Source organism: Aquarana catesbeiana, linkage group LG02 (assembly GCF_042186555.1).
Source record: "Aquarana catesbeiana isolate 2022-GZ linkage group LG02, ASM4218655v1, whole genome shotgun sequence".
Classification (NCBI taxonomy): Eukaryota; Metazoa; Chordata; class Amphibia; order Anura; family Ranidae; genus Aquarana; species Aquarana catesbeiana.
This window is the reverse complement of record NC_133325.1, coordinates 408706488-408730015: the sequence shown is the minus strand read 5'-3', so window position 1 is coordinate 408730015 and position 23528 is coordinate 408706488.

The window sequence follows — 23528 nt, the reverse complement described above, 5'->3', positions numbered from 1 at the left end:
GACGTGTGTGCGGGGCATTACATGTTTCCCCTTAAACCACTCAAGTGTTGCTTTAACAGTGTGTTTGGGGTCATTGTCCTGCTGGAACCTCCGTCCTAGCCTCAAATCACACACAGAGTGGTACAGGCTTTGCGCAAGAATATCCCTGTATTTAGCACCATCCATCTTTCCCTCAACTCTGACCAGTTTTCCAGTCCCGACTGCTGAAAACCATCCCCACAGCATGATGCTGCCACCACCATGTTTCACTGTGGGGATGGTGTTCTTTGGGTGATGTGATGTGTTGGGTTTGTGCCAGACATATCTTTTGGAAATATGAGCAAAAAGTTCAACCTTGGTTTCATCAGACCATAACACATTTTCCCACATGCTTTTGGGAGACTTCAGATGTGTTTTTCCAAAATGTATCCGGGCTTGGATGTTTTTCTTGGAAAGAAAAGGCTTCTGTCTTGCCACTGATGGTCATAAAGTTAAATTTTAGTGTCATCAGACCAAAGCTCCTTCCTCCATGTATTTTGGGAGTCTCCCACATGCCTTTTTGCAAACTCAAAACTCGTATTGTTGTCCTATGTACAGATACTTCAGTCTCTGATGTGGAACTCTGCAGCTCCTCCAGGGTTACTTTGGGTCTCTGTGCTGCCTCTCTGATTAATGCCCTCCTCGCCGGGTCCGTGAGTTTTGATGTGCGGCCATCTCTTGGCAGGTTTGCTGTTGTGCCATCCTAGGGATCATCAATGATTTAGATTTTTTTTATAACCTAACCCTGACTTGTACTTCTCAACAACATTGTCCCTTACTTGTTTGGTGAGTTCCTTGGTCTTCATGGCAGTGTTTGGTTAGTGGGGCCTCTTGCTTAGGTGTTGCAGCCTCTGGGGCCTTTCAAAAAGGTGTGTATATGTAATGACAGATCATGTGACACTTAGATTGCACACAGGTGGACATCATTTCACTAATTATGTGACTTCTGAAGGTAATTGGTTGCACCAGAGCTTTTTATGGGCTTCATAACAATGGGGGTGAACACATACGCACATGCCAATTATTCGTTTTTTTATTTCTGAAAAATAGTTTTATATATAGTTATATATATATTTTTTTTTTTCTAATTTTACTTCACCAACTTAGACTATTATGTTCTAATCCATCACATATAATTCAGACTAAAAAAACATTGAAATAAAGGCTGTAATGTAACAAGATAGGTAAAAAGCCAAGGGGGTGAATACTTTTGCAACACACTATACATAATACATTAGCAAACCTTATTTATTAAATTGATTAATTATTTAATGCAAACTAAAGACCATGATTCCAGGCTTGTACGACACTATTGTATTGTATTTCTGCAGGCAAAGCAACATCCTTTGTATTCTAAGTATGGGAAATGCAAAATCTCCACCACTTTGTGATATGGTTTCACAGTTAATCATCACATGATGAAAGGAAAGCATATTTTGAATTATAATAGCATACATCTTCATTTTTTTCTTGGTACATAGCTAATGACTGCTCTTTCATTGATTTAGATACATAAATGACTGGTTTCCTCTTCTTGCTACAAACACAGTACAGAGTTCTTGTTTGGAGGTGTCAACTTCAATTGTTAGGTTTTTTTGGAAATCTCATTCTATGCTTTTATTGCACCATTAGAAAAAACTGTTTTATTTTGTCAAAGACTTTATTGTATGTAAATTCTCACTGAAAGCCTGAGTTTTTGTTTAAAAGCTCTGCATAATGTGGTAAAAAAGCAACAATATGTGGAGTAAATTTTGTAATTATCAGTTTTTGAGAACTTTTTTTTTTTATAAACCGAATTCACCAAAAGAAAATTATAGATGAAATAGTGGCGCTTATCCCCAGGTGGGGAGATGCCAGACACTCTTATCCAGCCAGTGAGCTGAATACAGACGTGACTAGAGAAAAAGTGAAAAAACATATATTGCTAAAAATCCCAAAAAGGAAAAATTAATATTAAATAAAATAAATTATTCAATAAATTCAATATGAGCTAATATAAATTATCATGATTAAAAACCCCATGATTAAATCTTTATGATGAAACATGTCGGGGCGTAGCTACACGGCGATCTCACACGAGTGCTAGAGGAGGGAGTGAAGGGGGACAGAGCAGAGCTCCAGTGAAGGGACGAGTGCTGCGGACGGGTGAGACGAACGTGAGCACACACACCTCCTGGGTCTGCCGTGGCCTGCCTGTTGTTATTTCAGTTGCTATTGCTTGCTGTGCTGTCGGAGTTCTCCATTTGCCGTGAAGTGACTTACCTGTTATTTTATTTTAAATGTGAGTTCATTACAAGTTGTTTTATATGTGATTAAATCTTTTCAACGAGATTACACTATTGGAGCTTCTTTTATTTTTATGTCATACTACCAACCTGAGAAAAGCGGTGTTCCTATGGAGCAGTGGAGGTGTATGCTCGCATGTTAACCCCCATGTAAGTGGGTTAGAGGCTCTGTCAGGCCAAACACGAGAGTGAGAGGCCTTAACAGCTGGTGAGTTTGAATTTCAGCAGGGAGTGGATTCACGTCACAGAGGTGTGGTGGATGTTTGAAAACACAGCTGAGCAGTTTTGGAGTCACCCTCACTCTCTTTTTTTGGACTTTCTTCAAATATTTTCACGATTATTTTTCACGATTGATTGGTTTCTGGACTTTATAGATATTTACTGTGTTCAATTTACATTATATATTTTTTCTTGGATTTATATATTTGTATATCACTTTCACTGAGTGTTATAATTTATATTAGCTCATATTGAATTTATTGAATAATTTATTTTATTTTATTTATTTAGCAATATATGTTTATTCACTTTTTCTCTAGTCACGTCTGTATTCAGCTCACTGCCTGGATAAGAGTGTCTGGCATCTCCCCACCTGGGGATAAGCGCCACTATTTCATCTATAATTTTCTTTTGGTGAATTCGGTTTATATACATTTTATTGTTAAGTGGCAGCTTTGGTAGGGTTTTGACATTTATTAACATAGCGCTGAGGTGGTAATACAGGTCAGGGGTGGCGTAATTTGCACCTGGTTATCTCCAGTCTTCAACTTTTTTTTTTGCTTTCAGGTGGTCCCATGTCAGATTTTTTTTTCCTGTGTCGCATTTAACTCTCTTTTTCCTGAATCTTTCAAACATGACTTTCATACCAGAGTCATGTTCTCAAATCAGTAAAGTATCATTAACAAAACAATCTATGGGGTTGACTTACTAAAGGCAAATAGGCTATTCACTTTGCAAGTTAGTTTTCCCCAGAGCTTAGTGAATGAGGTGAAATTTTATTTTGCAAAGAACACCCAGTCATGTGCCAAAACAAAAAAACTATGGGGATGTGAGGGGTGCGGACCACACCCGGGTAACACCCGCTGAGAGGTGACGCCTTCCCGACCTGAAGGTGGTGTCTGGAGGCAGGGCTTTTTTCAGCCGGAACATGGCGGGACAGAGTTCTGTGCTAGCCCAGTGTTTTTCCTCCCCTTACTGCTGCAGCAGTTGCCCTGAGAGTGATAGTCTTTAAGGGATGGGGGGCAGAGAGGGTGGCCAATAACGTGATCGTTCAGCGCTGGTGTCTGTCCATTCATCCAGATCCACTCCACTCAGCAGTCATGTTGTTACCTAGCTGCTGCCCAGGTGTAGCTGAGCATAAGCTGGTGTGATAAGGAGCCAATGGCATCGCTGGTTTCTGTCAGGGTCCCGGGCCCGGGGGGTGGGCATCCATCTAGTCATGATGTTGCCGTAACAGTGACACACAGCATCTTGCCATCTTCCCCGTGGGGCCATCAGCAGGTCAGTTCCAAAAATTTGAATCAATCATCAATGTCAATAATGCCATTGTCTGCTGTCCCCAGGGACAGGTTCCATCCAGAGATCCCTGTACTGGATGGCATCTGACCCTGAGCACAGCAGACAATGCTAAGGATGTATTTGTGAGGCTTTCAAATATTAACACCTAAAAAAGTCCACAACAGAGTCCTTATGCAAGGAGGAGAGCTGACCCCCTGGGCTGGGAGCACTCAGAGCTGTGTGTGAAGTACTCTGAGTTTTTCATTGGGACTTTTAGAGTGTACTGGTCGGAGAATAGTTTGACTGTCCATTTTCACCAGGGGTCTTCTTGACTAGGATAATCCAAACTGCACTATTTGACCTTTCCTTTGAGAGGGTCAAATCATGATGGTAAGAGGCAGTGTGATTGTGTGAAGGTGATGGGTTTCTTGTGCGGCACTCCATTCTCTGAACTGCGCTCCAATATTTGAGCAATCCTTATAAGGACTCTGTTGTGGACTTTTTTAGATGGTAAAGTGGTAGTAAACCGCTGCAATAAAAATTTAAAAACAACGTTCCCCTGTAAATTAATAGCATAATGTGCTAATATGCACCGCATACTAGCACATTATGAAATTCTTACCTTAGAATTAAGCCCTCCAGCAGCACGCTCTCACCGCTGAGAGGGCTTCCATCTTCATCCTGTTTTTCCTTCTTCGTTCGCTGACTCCAGCTGTAGTTACGGCACAGTGCTCTGAAGGTCCGGCACAATATGCGGGGGGGGGGGTTACACCACGTTTTACCACACCAGGTGACACCAACCCTAGTGATGCCACTGGTAGCCTCACAGTTTGAGAACCTCTTATGCAGGTGTTTATACGCCTTGTTCAATGTGCAACTTACACAGATCCTTATTCTACTATGTCAATTTAATCACAAAGCTGCACATGTTATTGCATTCACAATAAATTATTTGCTTTCCAATATTTTATACATTTATATGTTTAATAGATGTATTTGATTAATGCTTATTGATTTGTATAGATATAAATTTAACAAAATGGCCAGTGGTTGCTATTTTTTTTTGAGCTATTGTTGTGAATTTGCTTTGAGGTTAGAAGATACAGTATGTGGTCTGCTGCTTCTAATCATTAATTATCTGCTAGGACAAAGGTAAAGTTTTATTTTACTGGTTGCTTAACCATGTTACATTCTATGAATTGATCCCTGTTATGCCCTGTACACACGACCGGGTTTGCCGTCGGAATAAACTCCCAGGGTTTCTCCGACGGAACTCCGACAGAATTCCATTCAAGCGGTCTTGCCTACACACGGTCACACCAAAGTCTGACCAAAGTGCGACCGCCAAGAACGTGGCGACGTACAACACGGGACTAGAAAAAGGAAGTTCAATAGCCAGTAGCCAATAGCTTCCATCTCGTACTTACTTCAGAGCATGCGTCGTTTTTGGTCCGTCGGAACAGCATACAGACGAGCGGTTTTCCCGATAGGAATTGGTTCCGTCGAAAATATTTAGAACATGTTCAATTTCTAGGTCTGTCAGAATTTTCTAAAAAAAAAATCAGATGAGGCATACACATGATTGGAATATATGATGAAAAGCTTCCATTGGACTTTTTCTATCGGACATTCCGCTCGTGTGTACGCAGCATTAGACAGCCAAGCTTTAGATTTTTAACCCTGTTGTGTTGGATGCAAGCTCAAGACAAATGTAGCAGTGAAAGCATGTGTTGGTTAACCTTGCAATAACTATAACTAATTTGCATACCTAAACAAATTATACACCTATTTTTAAAGATCTATATAGTTTTTTTTTTCATCCACTGTTTTAATGTACCCCCTTAATAACAGACACTTTCACCCCCTTCCTGCCCAGGCCATTTTTAAGTTTTTCCTGTGCTGCCACAATTGGAATGACAATAAATTAGGGGGTTATTTACGAAAGGAAAATCCACTTTGCACTACAAGTGCAAACTACAAGTGCAAAGTGCACTTGAAATTGCACTGAAAGTGCACTTGGAAGTGCAGTTGCTGTAAATCTGAGGGGTAGATCTGAAATGAGGGGAAGCTCTGCTGACTTTATTATCCAATCATGTGCAAGCTAAAATGTTGTCTTTTATTTTCCTTGCATGTCCCCATCAGATCTACAGTGGCTGCACTTCAAAGTGTACTATGCACTTGTAGTGCAAAGTGGATTTGCCTTTTGTAAATAACCCATGCAACACTGTATCCATATAAAAAAATGTTATCATTTTTTCAGAGAGATAGAGCTTTCTTTTGGTGGTATTTAATTGCCACTTTTTTATTTGCTAAGTAAATGAAAAAATACTGAACATTTTGAGAACACATTTTTCTTATATATATGTATATATATATATAAATAAATACAGTATATATCTGAAAATTGATCAGTCCTGATATGCTGACTACCTACAGTCTCTCCTTTCTTGAGGCCCTAAAATGCCAGGACAGTACCAGTACCCCCCAAATGACCCCTTTTTAGAAAATAGACAGTCCAAGGTATTTAGTAAGAGACATGGTGAGTTTGAAGTTGTAACTTTTTGTCACAATTTTTTGGAAAATTGAGAAATGAAATCAATTTTTTTTTTCACAAATTTGTCATTTTAACAAGTTATGTCTCACACAAAGCATAGGCATACTTATAATTACACCCCAAAACACGTTATTCTATGCCTCCTGAGTATGAGAATATCATATGTGTGAGATTTTTTTCACAGTCTAGCCACACAAAGGGGCCCAAAGGAGCCTTTTTGAGCTTTCAAGGAGCATAAATCACACGTAAATTATGCATCTTATTTCCTGATTACATATCACATTTTTGGAGGCTCTAGATAGTCTTTTGATAACATCCTTTTTTGCCACAAGTTTTTGGAAAATGCGGAGTAAAATTAAAATATTTTTTTTTAGAAAATGTTGTTAATTTACTTATTTACTTATTTTTATTTAAGCTATTTTTCACATACAGCGTGGGCATACTTAGAATTACAACCCAACAAAAAACATTCTGCTACGTCTAAGTAAGTATGGCAATACCACATGTGTGTTTTCAGTGCCTGGACTGATTATGTACCAAACATTTCATCTTGTGTATCACACAAATCAACCAATTATTTCAAAAGCAAAGTACTGCAATGGTTGCCTCTATATGAGTGGTCAGGGAATATAGCTTATTGTATTGTCACATATAGCAATCCCAATTCTTATAAGCCAAGCAAGCCTAGCCTACTGGTACATGTTTGCCTCCAAGAATGCCATGTTCACTGGCCAGGAGGTACAGGAGGCTAAAGAAAGGAAGAACAAATAAGTTCCTGTGGTTCCAGGAGTGCAGTTGTCCCCAGGGGATGATTGGGACTGGTGTCTTGCAGGAACATAGTCAGTCGAAAATGCAGATAAGTCAGTTCAGGCGCAGGCAGAGACATGGTCAGCATGCCGGCAAAGGATCAGTGCAGGCAACAGACAGAAACGTGGTCAATAAACAGACCATTCAGGAACACTGATTCTAGGTACTGGTCTGGCAACACTGTGGCTGGTGTAGTGGTGATCAGAGAACTGTGACTGGCTCCACTATTAGGGCCCTTTCACACACATGAGGTTGGGGGGAGTAAAATCTTGTGGTTAAGCCACAGTTTTACCATCCCTCAACCGCTACCCTCTTTAGTTGCAGAAGCAGTGGCTGGGGGTGTACATCTAAAGGCCCGAGCACACGATCGGACTTTTTGACAACAAACATGCAAATTAGCTGTTTTGGAGCAACATCCGACCGTGTGTACGCTCCATCGGACAAACTTTTTCTGTTTCCATCGGACTTTTGTTGGCTGTGCGAACGGACAAACTTTCCGGACAAAGGTCCAATGGAGCAAAGTCCGATCGTGTGTACACAAAAGCATCGGACTTTTGTACAAACTACAGTACATGGCCTCGAGAATGTTTCCAGCGTGAACCCGTCGCATTGGTTCTCGGCGACAGGGTACTGTACATCTCGCGCTGGCTGCAATAGGAAAAACACATTTTCCTATTTCGGCCTGTGCGAGGGGGAATTCCCCTCTGGGGGCATACCAGGCCCTTACGTCTGGTATGAATTTTAAGGGGAACCCCCCTACGCCGAAACAACGGCGTGGGGGTCCCCCCCGAATCCATACCAGACCCTTATCTGAGCATGCAGCCCGGCCGGTCAGGAAAGGGGGCCGCATGCCCACAACATGGGGGGTGGGTGCTTTGGGGGAGGGGGTGGTTCCGTTGTTTCGGCGTAGGGGGTTCCCCTTGAAATCCATACCAGACCTAAGGGCCTGGTATGGTGCTGGAGGGGAACCCATGCCGGTTTTTTATTTAAAATTTGGCGTGGAGTTCACCCTGAAGATTCATACCAAACACAGTGCCTGGCATTGACGGGGATCCAAGTCGGATCCCCGCACCAGTGTGAACCCGGCTCACAAGGTGTCAATCTCGCCAATAAAAGTGGCGAGAGTAACTCAATATCAGACAACAATACAGAAGTTGACCAAAGGGTGGTGGTAAAGAGCTGAAAAACCACGTGATTTGGTGAAAGTTGGCTGGAAAAGTCCTCTCGTCTGTATGCAAGACAAACTTCTGGCCAACTCCCTTTGTACAAAAATCCAAGGGAAAGTTTGTACAAAGTCCTATCGTGTGTATGGGGCTTAACATTGCTGTGATGTTTTTCTTTGCAGATGTGAAAGGAATTATATCTCCTGTACACCTGACAATCATGACCCATTCAAGTGCAGGGCCCAAGGGTAAACCAAGTTAAAGAAAGTGGTGAGAAGGCAATACAATGCTTCCTCACATGCTCTCTGAAGAGCGATCAGACATGACACATCCGTGAACAAGTCCCTATGGTAATAAAAATAAGACCTTATGGTGACACAATCACTGCTGCGGCGGTGATCAGGGACACTGTAACTGCTTTGGCAGTGATCAGGACACTGACTGATTACAGTATGTAAAAAAAAAAAATCTAACAAATCTTATTTATTTTTCTTTTCTTTTCTTTTCTTTTCTTTTCTTTTCTTTTCTTTTCTTTTCTTTTCTTTTCTTTTCTTTTCTTTTCTTTACTTTTTTTTTAACATAATGTCACCAGAGTAGTGCAGTGATAGGTGATCTGGATTTTTTTTATCTTACACTATGATTGCTTGTGCAGTGATGATCACTATAAAAAGCAATACTTTTACCTGTCATGAATGGCTTACATTAACTCATTATTTACTGTTGTGATTGCTGTGATTGGCTACAGCTATTACATGGTACAAGGCCGTTGTGGTTGGCCCTGTACCATGTGATCACTGTGACCATTTACAGCAATAACAATAGTAAGCAAGCTGTCATAAATGAAAATCATGTGATCACGTGGTACCTGGGACAATCACAGCAGCCCAGTACCAAACACTGTGATCCGCTGTGCCCACCAGACACAGCAAATACAGATTGTGTGAGCGAGAAGACATCCAGGAATGTCCTCTCAGAATTGGAGAGCACCTGCAAGCTGTAGGAGTCTTAGGACTTCCGGCCATTCGGGTCTCAGAAGGACCCACTTCCTATTTGGCTAGGAGGAGAAGCAATGGCCCTGGTTCTTCCCTGGACCAAGGATAAGCATCGACATCAGCCTCCTAAGGTAAGGCCACTGATCGCTGCCATCCGTCCGTCTCCCGCAGGGGGTCACTGATCGGCGCTGTCCTTCTTCCGCGGGGGGGCACTGATCGCCGATGCCTGCCTCCTGTGGGGGGGCTGGTTTGTTTGCTGCCCCCCCCAAAATATTGAGCACCAGCCACCACTGGCTGCAGGGCTTGTCTGCAGGAGTCTGACATTGCACCTGTGATACACTGATGCAATGCTTTCCAGGCTCTCTAGGGAAAAAATAATAAATGCACAATTTTTTTCCTGCAGATTATGTGCATTTATTAATTTATCCCAAACAGTGAATTTATCCTTTAAATCATTGGGTTTAGTTCCACTTTAATATTTACCATAATATAAGAACAGTAATGTCGTGTACACAGAATCGGAATTTCCGACGGGAAATGTTTGATGTGAGCTTGTGCTTGCAAAGTCCGATCGTGTGTATGCTCCATCAAACATTTGCTGTCGGAATTTCCACACACAAATGTTTGAGAGCAGGTTCTCAAATTTTCCGACAACAAAACTTTGTTGTCGGAAATTAAGATCGTGTGTACACAAGTCCGATGCACAAAAGTCCACGCATGCTTAGAATCAAGCAGAAGGAGCCGCACTGGCTATTGAACTTCCTTTTTATAGTCCCGTCATACGCGTTGTACGTCACCGCGTTCTTGACGTTTGGAATTTCCAACAACATTTGTGTGACCGTGTGTAAGCAAGACAAGTTTGAGCCAACATCCTTCGGAAGAAAAACTACGGTTTTGTTGTCGGAAAATCCGATCGTGTGTACAGGGCATTATAGCTAGCCAAGTATGTTTAGCATGCACCGTTCTATTACAGTACCACTGCTAGAAATTGAATATTTTTTTAATAGCTTAGACAGAAAATGACTGACAGGTCTTCAGACTTGCTTTGTAGAAATGTACGGTATGATGATGACTGCATACACATGATTTTTAGATTTAATGGATGCTCAATTTTGTGTTCAAATGCTTTTCACTTTCTAATCTTGGTGACATGTACATGAGTTCTAATTTATCTTGTTCAATCTATATGCAATATATGTTTAAATCAAGCTAACTTCGTGTAATGCAGTAATTTTGCAATTAGTTGTACGCTTTTCTATAACAGCCAAAGGTTTTTTTGTTTTTTTTTACTATATTATATCTACTGATCTATGCAGGGACAAAAATGAAAATTTTGTTTTGTGATTATTGCAATTTTGTGTGATAAGGAAATGTAATACAGAATTAATGGGCAGTATTCTTCTCCTCTGAAATGGTGTCACTCTCAACCTAAGCTTATATGACCATTCCAAACGTACAGCTTCATCTCTGCTGTGATCAAAGAAAGGGCATCTGGTTCATAAATCTATTGTAGAATGACTGGGATGGCCAATTGATTGGTACAGTTAGGCATAATCATAGTTCTGCAATTATAAAATTATCAATTCCAGTGATCTGATATTTGTGTAGTAGCATACTAATGAGTTAATTCTTCCAATCATTATGCTCAAATAAATGACAGCAAAGCACTATTTGACTGTTCTCAGAACACCACTGTGCCCTATTATATCAGGCATGGATTATGCATGTTTAGATTCCTTGTTTATTCAGGTGCTGTTTGATGAGCATGAGTGCAAATAACCAATAACGCCGTCTGTTAATTTTATTTATCAAGAAAAAGGAGATTTGACTTTAAACCCACAATCACATTATGCCTATAACTCCATCATTGAGGGAACATGCTGTTAAGTTAGCAATGAGAACAAAGTATACAAATGTAAATGGTGTATAGAAAAAGATGCAAGAAAGAGATGACATTTGTGTATTTAAATATGGTTAACTGCTAAATCACATCAGTTTGGCGGTGACTCATGTTTTCATCTAGCTTTAGCTAAAGTAGTATTAGACCCCAAACGTGGGTTTTCCGCACCGCATTCTGGTGTGAACTTGCCCTTAGTCCAGCACACCTCCCCGGTATCTGGTTTAAAAAAATATATATGATTTTCCTGTTATGATGTAGTTCCAACTTTTTCATCAAAATTTCATGGCAGATGACGCCTGAGCTTCACTTATTTCATTTGTAATTAGTAAAAACGAATGGGCTCGTAGACACAACTCCTTAGCTCTAATAATTAAATACTCCTGACTCAAGAACCTGTGGTTTGAATAGGCCATTGCCCTTTTCTTATAGGTATAATAATTAACAAATCAATGTATTATCAATAAGTAAACTATTAACTTAATTAAAATTAATTAAGTGATACTCAAGTCTTATGCCCTGTACACACGGTTGGATTTTCCAATGGAAAAAGTGTGATCGGATTGTGTTGTTGGAAATTCCGATCGTGTGTGGGCTCCATTAGACTTTTTCTGTCGGAATTTCCGACACACAAAGTTTAAGAGCAGGCTATAAAATTTTCCGACAACAAAATCTGAGCAACTAAATTCCAATCGTGTGTACACAAATCTGATGCACAAAGTGCCACGCATGCTCAGAATAAATTAAGAGATGAAAGCTATTGGCTACTGCCTCATTTATAGTCCCGACGTACGTGTTTTACGTCACTGCGTTCAGAACGATCAGATTTTCTGACAACTTTGTGCGACCGTGTGTATCGAAAGACAAGTTTGAGCCAGCATCCGTCAGAAAAAATCCATGGATTTTATTGTCGGAATGTCCGATCAATGTCCGATCGTGTGTACAGGGCATTAGTATTTAAATATGACATCACCATAACTATAGCTCAACTATAGAAGCTTGAGCTACTACTTTAAAATCAAACATATATCCACCTTTTTTTTTTTTTTTTTAATAACCGTTATTAATATAACTTATTTTTGTCTGCCACGATCCCATAGGTGGTGGGAGTGGGGACATTTTATTCCCTACCTCTTACTTTTAAACCAGTGCAAAACATAGCAATAAATATTACTGTTACCTACATTAGACATTGCATTTTTAGCAAAATGTTAAAAACACACTTTTAATTAAAAAATACATTTAAAAAATGGGAGACAGCCTTTCAGCCTTACTACCTTAGCTACAGTGGATATAAAAAGTCTACACGCCCCTGTTAAAATGTCAGGTTTCTATGATGTAAAAAAATGAGACAAAGATAAATCATTTCAGAACTTTTTCCACCTTTAATGTGACCTATAAATTGTACTCAATTAAAAACAAACTGAAATCTTTTAGGAGGGGGAAGTAAAAATAAAAAAATAAAATGATGTGGTTGCATAAGTGGACACACCCTCTTGACACTGGGGATGTAGCTGTGTTCAGAATTAAGCAATCACATGCAAACTCATGTTAAATAGGAGTCAGTACACACCTTCCATCATTTAAAGTGCCGCTGATTAACTCCAAATAAAGTTCAGCTGTTCTAGTAGGTCTTTCCTGACATTTTCTTAGTCGCATTTTACAGCAAAAGCCATTGTCTGCAGAGAGCTTCCAAAGCATCAGAGGGATCTCATTGTTAAATTGTTAAAAGGTATCAGTCAGGAGAAGGGTACAAAAGAATTTCCAAGGCATTAGATAAACCATGGAACACAGTGAAGACAGTCATCAAGTAGAGAAAATATGGCACAACAGTGATATTACAAAGAACTGGACTTCCCTCCAAAATTGATGAAAAGACAAGAAGAAAACCGGTCAGGATGGCTGCCAAGAGGCCTACAGAAACATTAAAGGAGCTGCAGAAATATCTGGCAAGTACTGCCTGTGTGGTACATGTGACAACAATCTCCCATATTCTTTATATGTCTGGGCTATCGGGTAGAGTGGCAAGACAGAAGCCTTTTCTTTCCAAGAAAAACATCCAAGCCCGGATACATTTTGGAAAAACACATCTGAAGTCTCCCAAAAGGATGTGGGAAAATGTGTTATGGTCTGATGAAACCAAGGTTGAACTTTTTGCCCATATTTCCAAAAGATATGTTTGGCACAAAAACAACACTGCACATCACCAAAAGAACACCATACCCATCATGAAGCATGGTGGTGGCATCATCATGCTTTGGGGCTGTTTTTCTGCAGCTGGAACAGGAGCCTTAGTTAAGGTAGAAGGAATTATGAACAGTTCCTAATACCAGTCAATATTGGCACAAAACCTTCAGGCTTCTGCTAGAAAGCTGAACATGAAGAGGAACTTTATCTTTCAGCATGGCAATGACCCAAAGCATACATCCAAATCAACAAAGGAAAAGCTTTACCAGAAAGTTTAGAAATAGTCCAGACAGAGCCCAGACCTGAATCTGATTGAATCTGTGGGGTGATCTATGCACAGGAGATGTCCTCGCAATCTGACAGATTTGGAGTGTTTTTGCAAAGAATAGTGAGCAAATATTGCAAAGTCAAGATGTGCCATACCCAAAAAGACTGAGTGCTGTAAGAAAAGCAAAAGGTGCTTCAACAAAGTATTAGTTTAAGAGTGTGCACACTTATGCAACCATATTATTTTAGTTTTTTAGTTTTTACTTCCCTCCACTAGGGATGAGCTTCGAGTTTGAGTCGAACTCATGTTCAACTCGAACATCGGCTGTTCGCAAGTTTGCCGAACAGCGAAGAATTTCGGGTGTTCGCGGCAAATTCGAATGCCGCGGAACACCCTTTAAAAGTCTATGGGAGAAATCAAAAGTGCTAATTTTAAAGGCTTCTATGCACGTTATTGTCATAAAAAGTGTTTGGGGACCTGGGTCCTGCCCCAGGGGACACGGATCAAAGCAAAAAAAAGTTTTAAAAACGGCCGTTTTTTCAGGAGCAGTGATTTTAATAATGCTTAAAGTCAAACAATAAAAGTGTAATATCCCTTTAAATTTTGTAGCTGGGGGGTGTCTATAGTATGCCTGTAAAGGGGCGCATGTTTCCCATGTTTAGAACAGTCTGACAGCAAAATGACATTTCAAAGGAAAAAAGTCATTTAAAACTACTCACGGCTATTGCATTGCTGGACCGACAATACACATAAAAGTTCATTGATAAAAACGGCATGGGAATTCCCCACAGGGGAACCCCCGAACCAAAATTTAAAAAAAAATGACGTGGGGGTCCACCTAAATTCCATACCAGGCCCTTCAGGTCTGGTATGGATATTAAGGGGAACCCCGGCCAAAGTTTTAAAAAAAAATGACGTGGGGGTCCCCCTAAATTCCATACCAGACCCTTCAGGTCTGGTATGGATTTTAAGGGGAACCCCACGCCAGAATTAAAAAAAAAACAGCGTGGGGTCCCCCCCAAAAATCCATACCAGACCCTTATCCAAGCACGCAACCTGGCAGGCCGCAGGAAAAGAGGGGGGGACGAGAGAGCGGCCCCCCCTCCTGAACCGTACCAGGTCAGAAGAGGGGACGTCACACAGCGGGAGCCTCCCTCCATGCCAGCATGGATGCGGAGCGGCCCGGAGAAGAAGATGAAGAAGAGAAGATGAAGAAGAGAAGAAGATGAAGAGAAGAGCAGGAGCCTCCCCCCATACCATGGGTGCGGAACGGCCCAAGGATAAGAAGATGATAGAAGACGTACTTTTGTACCCCCTTACCATTTCACACAGGGGAGGCCGGGATCTGGGGGTCCCCTTGTTAAAGGGGGCTTTCAGATTCCGATATGCCCCCCCCGCCCGCAGACCCCCACAACCACTGGCCAGGGTTGTGGGGATGAGGCCCTTGTCCTCATCAACATGGAGACAAGGTGTTTTGGGGGGCTACCCCAAAGCACCCTCCCAATGTTGAGGGCATGTGGCCTGGTATGGTTCAGGAGGGGGGGCGGCTCTCTCGTCCCCCCCCTCTTTTCCTGCGGCCTGCCAGGTTGCGTGCTCGGATAAGGGTCTGGTATGGATTTTTGGGGGACCCCACGATGTTTTTTTTTTAATTTTGGCGCAGGTTTCCCCTTAAAATCCATACCAGACCTGAAGGGTCTGGTATGGAATTTAGGGGGACCCCCACATCATTTTTTTTTTATTTTGGCCGGGGTTACCCTTAATATCCATACCAGACCTGAAGGACCTGGTATGGAATTTGGGGGGACCCCCACGTCATTTTTTTTTTTTAATTTTGGTTCGGGGTTCTCCTGTGGGGAATTCCCATGCCGTTTTTATCAATGAACTTTTATGTGTATTGTCAGACCGGCAATGCAATAGCCGCGAGTAGTTTTAAATTACTTTTTTTCTTTGAAATGTCATTTTCCTGTCAGACTGTTCTGAACACGGGAAACATGCGCCCCTTTACAGGCATACTATAGACACCCCCCAGCTATGAAATTTAAAGGGATATTACACTTTTATTGTTTGACTTTAAGCATTATTAAATCACTGCTCCTGAAAAAACAGCCATTTTTAAAACTTTTTTTGCATTGATACATGTTCCCTGGGGCAGGACCCAGGTCCCCAAACACTTTTTATGACAATAACTTGTATATAAGCCTTAAAATTAGCACTTTTGATTATTCATGTTCGTGTCCCATAGACTTTAACGGTGTTCGCGTGTTTGAACAAACTTTTTTCCTGTTCGCATGTTCTGGTGCGAACCGAACAGGGGGGTGTTCGGCTCATCCCTACCCTCCACTTAAAAGATTTTAGTTTTTTGTTCAACTGAGTTTTACAGTTTATAGGTCACATTAAAGGTGGAAAAAGTTCTCAATCTCTGCAAACTATTGAATGAATTTACAGCTGTCTCGGGCCTCCGGGTAAATTACTCTAAATCCCATGCTCTAAACATTTCTCTTAACACACAAAACAGTTACCGCATTGAAAAGCTCTTTCGAGTTTGAGTGGAGCGACTCCTCTATTAAGTACTTGGGGATCACTCTCACAGCCAAAATAGAAGGTTATACTTGTCAAACTTCCCTCCCATGTACCGGAAGCTAGAGTCTGACCTGAAAAACTGGGCTAAGGGGGAGCTATCCTGGCTAGGTAGAATACACTCCATAAAAATGACGCTCCTCCCCAGACTGCTTTACCTATTCAGATCCCTCCCAATCAACATACAGAAAGATCATTTGAAATATTTCCAAAACAAAGTCGCTAAATACATCTGGGGGGGTTCAGGCCACAGGATACCCCAAAAAACTCTATTCCAACCTAGGGCACGGGGGAGGAGGTTGAGTCTACCATGCCTGTTAGGGTATTTTCAAGCAGCAAGAATTGCTGAAATATCCACCGTGTACTCCAGACTTGAAAAACCTGACTGGATTTAAATAGAGGGACAGGCAGCCCCCACCTACACCTTAGATTATCTTCTATGGTTCCCCTCCAAGGATCGCCCCCCAGTGTTATTGCCCATCCTATCACAAACCCTGACTCTCTGGAACAAAATAAGATCTGAGACCTCGCTGACCTCCGAATGTCAGCCCCTGGAACATAACTTTCACAATCAAGACTTTATCCCCGGTCAAGCCATTAAATCCTTTGAATGGTAGATGGACAAGGGGTTGTATCACACTGGCCATTTCTTCACTCCCTCGGGACCAATTTCCCAGAGCTTCTGTGCTCAGAAGCTTGAAATCCCGACCTCGGAACAATACAGATTTCAACAAATACAACATTTTCTCCATAAGATCTGGAAGGGAAAACCTACCCCTCCCAGATTCACATCTTATGAACTATGGTGTGAACAGCCCATGGATCAGAGGGGTGGAATCTATATCATCTACCAGTCGTTTGCTCACTTGTCTTGCAAATCACCTTATATGTTGGCTTGGGAAAATGACCTCCAAATTCAATAGGATTTAGAGAGGTGACAGACCTCCTTTTCTAGATCCTTCAAGGGGATTAGGATCATCTCCTTATTCAAATCTAGCCTTAAAGTAATGGCCAGATGGTACCTCACCCCCTCAAAGCTGGCTACCATTTTTCCCACAGCAAACTCTCAGTGTTATTGTGGTTGCCAACTTGTAAGCTCCATGGCCCACATTTGGTGGGAGTGTCCTGCACATGGGCAACTCTTTCATACCTGGAATCCAGGTCTAACAAATAATTGCTATCATTTAGCTAATACCTCCCTCCCTGTTGATTGGCTCTTTCTCTGTTTCCTCTCGCTTCTCATGATCAACTCTTCTCCTCTTTTCTCTCCTTTTTCTCCTGCACTATAGTCCGTCCTAACATACAAAGTGAATCCATGAGTTTGTTACCTAAATGAAAGTATGACAAGCGGTCCTTTTCACTAGGCTCAAAGGTTTTTGTGCTTTTCTACCCTCCACAAGGCTCATCGCTTCTTCATGGAATGTTGGGGTAGGCCTCCAGGCATAGTGAGTTCCCATATAGGGTGCCGGGAGTGCTTCCCCCAAAGATCCCACTATACTAACCAAAATGCGAAAGGGCTTGTCTGAGTTTACGATGCCAAACCATGGTTGATTGTCTTTCTCTTCTTTGATATCTGGTTTTACATGTAATCACAACGGTTTTTCATTGCTTCACTGGAAATAGTATATTTCATGTTTTTGTATCAAACAAATAAAAATATTTGAAATAAATTATTTATCTTTGTCTCGTTTTTTTACATCACAGAAACCTGACATTTTAACAGGGGTGTGTAGACTTTTTATATCCACTGTAGCCCCATAGTTTGAAAATCATTCCTTAAGGTGTTTGCAGTTCCTTAATCATCCATGACAATTTAATCCCTAAACTGTACATGTGATTACATTCACAATAAGTGATTTGTTTTCCAATATTTTACACATTGTGATGCTTACTATGTGTATTTGATCACCAATTTGTATAACTACAAATTTAAGCACCTCAATACCAAAGGTTACCACGTTCCTGCCCAGGCGAACTTTCAGTTTTCAGCATTGTCACAACACTGTAACCAAATATTTTTATCATTTTTTTTATACAGTGGTAGCTATCTTTTGGTGGGTTTTTTTTTGCTATATTAAAACAAAAAATACTGAAAATTAAAAAAAAAAAAAGTTTTTCTTTGTTTCTGTTATAAAAATGTTGCAAATAAATAATCTTTCACCATATATTTAAAGGGTAACTCCACTTTCATGGGGAAAAAAATTGCAAATAAAAATAATATAGCATATACAATTGCGACACAAGTCATATTGTAATTAAATGTTATTAAAATTGTCATTTTCTTTTCAATCTGCAGTCACTGTACTTTTCTGTAAATGAAATGTAATATTGCTACCTGGAGGTGTTCTGCACATAGAAACATAATTTCCTGCTTGTGTGATTGGCTCACTGATTTTCCCAGAAATCTGCACTAAGATACAAGTCAGATTTAAGGCATCAACTGCAACAAAAATTTAATTTTTGGTGTAATACTCCCAATAGGAAACATGCCCAAAGGGATGCAGATCAAGCAGATTTCCTCATTAGAACTCTGCAGGCTACTTTCACACTGAGGCGTGCGGGCGCTGGCGGTAAAGTGGCGCTAAATATAGTGGCGCTAGCAGTTTTAACCCCCCACTAGTGGCCGGTTCTTAAATAATGGAGGGCGGGGCCACCCGGTGACCCCGTCCCCCTCTGACGCACGGGGACTTGACGGGGACTTCCCTGTGGCATTCCCCGTGACGTCAGAGGGGGACCTCGCGAGAAGACGAGAAGCATCACACAGTGGGAGCCTCCCATCATGGATGCGGAGCGGCTCGAGAAGAAGAAGGGAAGAAGACGCTGCAGAGGAAGATGCCGGATGAGAACACCCGAGGAAGAACCAGAAGAACCAGAAGAAGAAGGTTGTGCGCTCGGATAAGGGTCTGGTATGGATTTTTGGGGGGACCCCACGCCATTTTTTTTTCAATTTTGGCGCGGGGTTCCCCTTAAAATCCATACCAGACCTAAAGGGCCTGGTATGGAATTTAGGGAGACCCACCACTCCATTTTTTTTTATATTTTGGTTCGGGGTTCCCCTGTGGGGAATTCCCATGCCGTTTTTATCAATAAACTTTTATGTGTATTGTCGGACCGGCAATTCATTAATAGCCGCAAGTAGTTTTAAATTACTTTTTTTCCTTTGAAATGTCATTTTGCTGTCAGACTGTTCTAAACACGGGAAACATGCACTCCTTTATAGGCATATTATAGACACCCCCCAGGTATGAAATTTAAAGAAATATTACACTTTTATTGTTTCACTTTAAGCATTATTAAAATCACTGCTCCCGAAAAAACGGCCATTTTTAAAACTTTTTTTTGCATTGATCCATGTCCCCTGGGGCAGGACCCAGGTTCCCAAACACTTTTTATGACAATACCATGCATATAAGCCTTTAAAATTAGCACTTTTGATTTCTCCCATAGACTTTTAAAGGATGTTCCGCGGCTTTCGAATTTGCAGCAAACACTCCAAATTGTTCGCTGTTCAGCGAACTAGCGAACAGTTGATGTTCGAGTCGAACTTGAGTTTGACTCGAACTCGAAGCTCATCCCTATTCAGGAGTCTTATCTGGAAAAAGAAGGTTGCTAAAATTAAATTGTCCACACTTCAATACAGCAAGGACCGGGGGGGTTGGCGGTACCAGACATGAGACTCTATTTCCTGGCCTTGCAGCTACAACACTTGGGGGGTTGGGGGGGAGGATCCAGCAGACTGCTGTTTCTCATCTCGAGGCCAGTCTACGTCAGTACTCTACCCTGTTTCCAATTATATTCTTACTGAACAAGCTCTGGGCCGCTATTAAACTCCGTTTGGGCGTGTCAGGCTTCATGGCATTTACCCCTTTATGGCGTAATTCCTGCTATAAAGAACTATGCAAGTTAGAGGGATTCCAGTCATGGGAGGCCTTGGATATTAAATACATTTACCAAATTTACAGTCAGACTATTCTGAAGTCCTTTATGGACCTGCAAAGAGCGTATGAGCTGCCAAAACAGCAACTTTATAGATACCTCCAACTTTGCCACGCTCTACAGTCACAGATCCGACAGTCTCTGATGGAACTCACTGAACACCCGCTATTGAGTGATGTACTTGCCACAAGGAATAAAAAAGGGCATGATCTCGTACATTTACCTTACTCTCTCCTTAAGGACATAGGATGCAGCTAGATTGCCATGTAGACAGAGATGGGAACAAGACCTGGGTGATATAGGGGGTGAGTATTGGACTTACAATCTATGCCCATCATCTCACTCTCCCCATCACACCAACTCTCTCAGTTGTTTATCTTGTGCCCCAAATGTGAGGGAGCGAATGGAGACCTAGTGCATTTGCTGTGGCGCTGCCCAAAACTTTTTAGATATTGGAAAAATGTGACTGATATTATATTGTCTGTTTATCAAACCACTGTTTCGTTGCATCCAGTGGCTTGCTTTCTGGGCGTGGTAGGTGAGGAATTGTTTACTTCTCCAACTAATGTAGCATCACTTAGATTGCTGTATATTGTGCGCAAACAGATTGTTCACCTGTGGTTATCACTGCGCATCCCAACAACAAAACAATGGATTGAACAGGTAAATACCATTCTCATTAAGGAAAAGTTAACATATCAGCATAGAAAAGCTCCTAACAGATTCTATAAAATATGGCAGCCAGGGCTAGACAAACATGGTTTAGCGCCATCCCAACTGGTACTGGGACACCTGCTCCAAATGTAATCTCTCTGTGCCTCTAGATCTATAGTTTCAGTCATTCTCACAGTCTGCAACTAAGGATCTTCTGGCTTTGTCACGGCAGTCCCTTCATCTCACTGGACGGCTAATAAAAATGCCTGTTAAAGACCTACGGATCATTGTCACGGTAATACACACTTCTCTTTTTCTTGTAGGTTTGTTTGCCTTCCCATTGGAAGGCAGTTAATTTACATACATCGTTTGTGTATATATGAGTATTTTTGTGTCAATCATTCAAGCGTCCGTTCACCATATGTATGCAGGATAATAAAATGTATATTAAGGATACGGATATTACCACTGTGCTCCGTGATATGTGGAATTGTTTAACCTTAGCTTTCTGAGACCTATACATCCTTTGTACACTATATTAACTTCACTGTATATGCTGATGGTTTCCTTCTGAATGTGATCTTTGTTTATTGTACAACTGCATGTGTGACATAATAAAATTTATTTTTCTGATGCAAAAAAAAAATAACACAAAACATTGTATATTATTTACTCCGTGTGAAAGTTATAGAGTCTATAAACTATGGTATATATATATATATATATATATTTGAAAACTGATCAGTCCTGATGTACTGACAGCTTGTCTCATTTTTTGAGGTCCTAAAATGCCAGGACAGTACAAATACCCCCCAAATAACCCCTTTTTGGAAAGTAGACAGACCAAGGTATTTAGTAAGAGGCATGGTGAGTTGTTTAAGTTATATTTTTTTTGTCACAACTTTTTTGAAAATTAAGTAATTCGATCAAATATGATTTTTTTCACTTTTTTTCACATACTGTCACCAGAGCAGTACAGCATAATCATATGACCTGTATGGCGATGATCAGGGGCACTAACTGGTGACAGTATGTTAACCAAAAAATCTATATTTTTTTTTCAACATTTTTAAACACGTTTTAATTTTTGTACATTTTTTTTTAACATACTTTGACCAGAGCAGCACAGTGTCACAGTGACACTGTACTGCTCTGGGGAGGTGATCAGTATTCATTTTTTTTTTCATTATAATTACTTACAGTGATGATCTAATCATTGTTATAACCAATCATCTTTATAAATGTAATCCATTCATGTGTCATTGCATACTATTGTGATAGCTGTGACTGGCCGCAGATATCACATGACAAAGGTCCGCATTGATTGGCCCCTGTACCATTTGATCACTGTGACCAATCACAGAAATCACAATAGTACACAATGAATGACTATTGAATGAAAGCCGTTGTATACTATTGACGTGACTGCTATGTTTGGTCACAGTGATCAAATGGTACCAGGGCCAGCCTGTTCGGTTTGCACCAGAACTTTCGAACAACGCAAAAGTTCAGACCCGAACAACAAACCCCATTAAAGTCAAAGGGAGCCGAATGTCAAAAATGAACAGTGTCCATTTTGAAGGCTTATATTCAAGTAATTGGGCATACAATGGTTATAGGGGTCTGAGTCCTCCCTGGGGACATGTATCAATAAAAAAAAAATTGTGAAAAACTTTATTTTTAAATGAGCAGTGTCTTTTTGATTTTTAAAGTGAAAGCATAAAATGAAAAATCCCTTCCAATATAGTGCCTGGGGGGTCCCCTTAGTCTACCTGTAAAGTGGTAGACTTGTACCATGTCTAGAATCTGCTGCAGCAATAATTGCTGCATTTTCCCTGCAAGCTGCCTTTATTTTGCTCAGCAACAGCTGGGGAGCCAGTGCGTAAGAGCGTTGCTGTAAGAAAATTGCAATAATATGCACCTGTCAAATAGATGCTGAAAAATTGGTCTTTTGGTGTTAATTGTCCCCGTGAAACCTATACCAAAAACATTCTTCCAGATAAATTATGGTAGAACACCCTCAAAGCTAGGCAGCTTTGAAGTCCTGCAGAGATTCCACATCCCAAAAAGACTTAATCAGCTGGATGCAGGGTAGCCCAACAAATCAATAGCATACTGGGCAAGTTCTGGCCAGTGGTCTATTCTCATGACCCAGTAAGTCGATGGATCATCAGCTGGAAAGCTCTCCATCTCTGTTTTGGCCCCGAGGTAATCCTCTACCATGTGATGCAAACGCTGCCGATAGGATGTCTGACAGTCTTGGGCGGTGAGGACTATACAAAAATTCTGAAATGCCTCACTTAGGCAGACCTCTTCTCTCTTGACCAACAGAAGACTCAAAACGGTATGAATTTGTCTTTTTTAACATTTTGACACATTTTATTTGTAAAATGGTAGGGGTACATTTGTACCCCGTTACCATTTCACACAGGGGGGGAGGCCAGGATCTGGGGGTCCACTTGTTAAAGGGGGCTTCCAGATTCGATAAGCCCCCCGCCAGCAGGCCCAAACAACCACCGAGCCAGGGTTGTGGGGATGAGGCCCTTGTCCCCACCAACATGGGGACAAGGTGCTTTGGGGGGCGTGTGGCCTGGTATGGTTCAGGAGGGGGGCGCTCTCTCGTTCCCCCCCTCTTTTCCTATGGCCTGCCAGGTTGCATGCTTGGATAAGGTTCTGGTATGGATTTTGGGGGG